The following is a 4,539-nucleotide window of genomic DNA, read 5'->3' on the forward strand; positions in this document are numbered from 1 at the left end:
TGTGATGATACGAGATCATGGAACTATAAAAGTGTGAAATTGGAATTTCATCAAAAGTATTACCCTATGCATCTTGTTCATCATGATCGCAATTATATATATAATTTTTGTCCTCACGAAGGAGAAAGCATCTCTCAAGCTTGGGGGAGGCTTAAATCAATGTTATATTCATGCCCCAATCATGACCTCTCAAAATCAACAATTCTCCAGAATTTTTATGCTCGGCTTTCTGATAATAATCGCACTATGCTCGATACTTCTTGTGCTGGCTCTTTTATGATGAAGCCTATTGAATTTGGATGGAATCTATTGGATAGAATTAAACGCAACTCTAAAGATTGGGACCTCGACGAAGGTAAGGAGTCAGGTATGACACCCAAGTTTGATCGTGTTAAATCTTTTATGGATACCGATGTTTTCCATAAGTTTAGCACTAAATATGGACTTGACTCTGAGATAGTAGCTTCTTTCTGTGAATCTTTTGCTACTTATGTTGATCTCCCCAAGGAGAATTGGTTTAAATATCATCCTCCCATAGAAGTAAAAGTAGCTGCACCTATTAAAGTTGAAGAAAAGATTGTCACTTATAATGATCCTATTGTTCCTACTTCTTATGTTGAGAAACCTACTTTCCCTGTTAGAATGAAAGATCATGCTAAATCTTCAACTGTTGTTTGTAAAAGCAATACTAGGACTTATACACCCCCTGAGCAAGTCAAAGTAGAACCCAATATTGCTATTGTTAAAGATCTCTTTCGGATAATATTGATGGGCATGTTATTCAATTCACTGGTGAAACTGCTAGAATTGCTAAACCCTGTGATAGAGATAAACATAGACCTGTGGTAGGCGTGCCTGTTATTTCTGTTAAAATAGGATATCATTGTTATCATGGCTTATGTGATATGTGTGCTAGTGCTAGTGTTATACCTTATGAATTATATAAAGAAATTAAGCATGAAATTGCACCTGCTGAGTTAGAAGAAATTGATGTCACAATTAAACTCGCCAATAGAGATACTATTTCACCAGTGCGAATTGTTACAGATGTTGAAGTCTTGTGTGGGAAAACTAAATATCCTGCTGATTTTCTTGTTCTCAGTTCCCCGCAAGATAGCTTTTGTCCCATTATATTTGGTAGACCTTTCTTGAGTACTGTTAATGCTAAGATAGACTGCGAAAAGAATGTTGTTACTATTGGCTTGGATAATATGGTTCATGAGTTAATTTCTCTAAATTTAGTAAACAACATCGTGAGGAAGAATTGCCTAGTAAGGATGAAATTATTGGTCTTGCCTCTATTGCTATACCTCCTAGTGATCCTTTAGAACAGTATATGCTAGATCATGAAAATGATATGTTTATGAATGAAAGAAGGGAAATAGATGAAGTATTCTTTAAACAAGAACCTATTCTGCAACACAATTTGCATGTTGAAATCCTAGGGGATCCCCCTCCACCCAAGGGTGATCCCGTGTTTGATCTTAAACCGTTGCCAAATAATCTTAAATATGCTTATCTTGATGAAAAGAAAATATATCATGTTATTATTAGCGCTAACCTTTCAGAGCATGAAGAGGAAACATTATTGAAAACTCTGAAGAAGCACTGTGCTGCTATTGGATATACTCTGGATGATCTTAAGGGCATTAGTCCCACTCTATGTCAACATAAAATAAATTTGGAAGCTGATGCCAAACCAGTTCGTGATCCTCAACGACGTTTGAATCCTAAAATGAAAGAAGTGGTAAGAAAAGAAATACTCAAGCTTCTGGAGGCAGGTATAATTTATCCCGTTGCTGATAGTCAATGGGTAAGTCCTGTCCATTGTGTCCCTAAGAAGGGAGGTATTACTGTCGTCCCTAATGATAAAGATGAATTGATCCCTCAAAGAATTATCACATGTTATAGGATGGTAATTGATTTCCGCAAATTAAATAAGGCTACTAAGAAAGATCATTACCCCTTACCTTTTATTGATCAAATGCTAGAAAGACTATGCAAACATACACATTTTTGCTTTCTAGATGGTTATTCTGGTTTCTCTCAAATACCTGCGTCAGCTAAAGATCAATCAAAGACTACTTTTACATGCCCTTTTGGTACTTTTGCTTATAGACATATGCCTTTTGGTTGATGTAATGCACCTGCTACCTTTCAAAGATGCATGATGGCTATATTCTCTGACTTTTGCGAAAAGATTTGTGAGGTTTTCATGGACGACTTTTCCGTCTATGGTTCCTCTTTTGATGATTGCTTAAGCAATCTTGATCGAGTTTTGCAGAGCTGTGAAGAAACTAATCTTGTCTTGAATTGGGAAAAGTGCCACTTTATGGTTAATGAAGATATTATCTTGGGGCACAAAGTTTCTGAAAGAGGTATTGAAGTAGATAAAGCCAAGGTTGATGCTATTGAAAAGATGCCATGTCCAAAGGACATCAAAGGTATAAAAAGTTTCCTTGGTCACGCCGGATTTTATAGGAGGTTCATGATACAGGGCTAACCCGGTGTAGGCCGATCTTTCACGTTTGGAGTGGGATCCCTCGAAGAACACGATGAACACGGGGAAGAACAGGGAGAAATCACAAGGGGAAACACTCAAGAACAAGTCCAATCACCCATCCACTAGACAATCAAACACACAAGATCACAAGGTACATGAACAACAAAGAGAAAGATACAAGGTAGAGTTCATCCCAAATCCTATGAAGGAGATGAGGGCTTGAATCCTAGAAGGATCTTCCCACGAAGGGGGGCTTGAATCCCTCGGGATCTTCTCACATGGAGGTCTTGTACTCCATGGGAGTGGTAGTCTCTCTCTCTCAAGAGTAGAGGTAGGAGCAAAGCTCTCCTAAGAATGAGCTATCATATTTGCTAACCCGAGAAAGGATGAGGGGAAGGTCTATTTATAGTCTAAGCTACGAAGGGGTAAGTGGGAGAGGGATACAAGGCCAAAGGCCCGGCTGCGCACAGGCAGTGTCGGACGTCCGGTCGGGGTCGGACGTCCGGTCGCTCGCGGGGGTCCGGACGTCCGGAGGGCGTCGGAAATCCGACGTTTTGGCTCTGGACAGGTGGTGCCGGTCGTCCGGTCCCTGGTACTTGTCGGAGGTCCAGAGGTCGTCGGTCGTCCGGCCCCGCTGTAGATTGTCGGACGTCCGGTGGCACGTCGGTCGTCCGGCCGCTGTAGATGCCGCAGCTCCGTCTTCTTTCATCTTCTCTTCCATGCCTCCCTCGCGGATGGTGTAGTCGTTCCTTGGCACTTGCACTCCTCCTTGACATCCGTGAAGCTCCAACAATACCTATGCATGCCCACGGGAGAAGTGTCAAGTAGTACACCATCCTCGAAGGAGTCAAGTGAGCATGTGTAAAGGAGAAGATTCACCTTTATGTATGAGAAGAGGTCGCACGTGTCACTTGCCAAACGGACTCTTGACATGGTGATGACCGTAGGATGCTCCGCATCATCCCCTCCCCCTTGGAAAAGGTCTGACCTCGGATCGAAAACCAAATCACCATGGGAAAGAGATGGCGGTGCCGTGTCGAAGTTGTCGATCACCAAGCTCTCCTCGTCTAGTAGCTCGAAACTGGCACTCTGCAATGTCACACCGTCTTGTGATTCCTTCAAAAGGGACAAATAGAACAAACACTTGGAAAAAAATGTGGTTTGCGTTAGTGCTAAACCAAGCATTCAAGAGGTGATTCACCAAACAAGTGTTGTCATCAAGCATAACATAAGGTGTGACAAGGGATTGTGTCATGACATGTAAGCATATGAATTGAGCACAAGCAAAGATATCATGGGTACAAGTATGCAAATGCGAGGTAGAGATGCAAATATGTGTGACAAGAGAATAAGCATCTACCTCGAGGTCATAGCAAGCATTCACAAATTGCTCAATGAAAGGTCTATGGTAGGCATAAGAATCATTCACAACACCAAATAAAATGAAGTGTCTAAACACATGGGTCAAGTGCAAGACAATCCAAGCATAATGTGCACAGGGTGTAGTGAATATAGTGTGGCGCTCAACACAATAGAAATACCAAGTGTTCATCATGTGTGAGGCAATCAAGTGAATCATGTGACAAGCAAAGGGACATGGCATATGTGAAGAAATGATATTGGTGCAACCAATCATATGATAGTAGCAAGTAGACCAAGAATTGGATGCAACACACAAGGTATATCATGAAGCATGGAAATGTGGCAATCATGGGTGAAAGCAATATCTCGAACATGCGTGCAAATAGTGCAAGCAACACATGAAGTATGATCCACAATATCCAAGCTCAAGAAGGATGTCACCTTGAAGGCGTGTCCTTGTGCATTCTTCACAATGCCGAAGTGGAAGCAAATACGGTGTAGAAGCGAGTCGTGGTAGAATGTATGAGGCTCGCTCTCAAGAGCTCTAATGGTCAACTCATGTGAAGTGGAAGTCGACACAAAGTCCAAGTATCCTACACATGCACAAAACAAAACAAAGAAAGTATGCGCATGGTAGACAAACACATCATCCATCGTGATGGTTCTCATATTTT

Source organism: Triticum aestivum, chromosome 3B (genome assembly GCF_018294505.1).
Source record: "Triticum aestivum cultivar Chinese Spring chromosome 3B, IWGSC CS RefSeq v2.1, whole genome shotgun sequence".
Taxonomy (NCBI): domain Eukaryota; kingdom Viridiplantae; phylum Streptophyta; class Magnoliopsida; order Poales; family Poaceae; genus Triticum; species Triticum aestivum.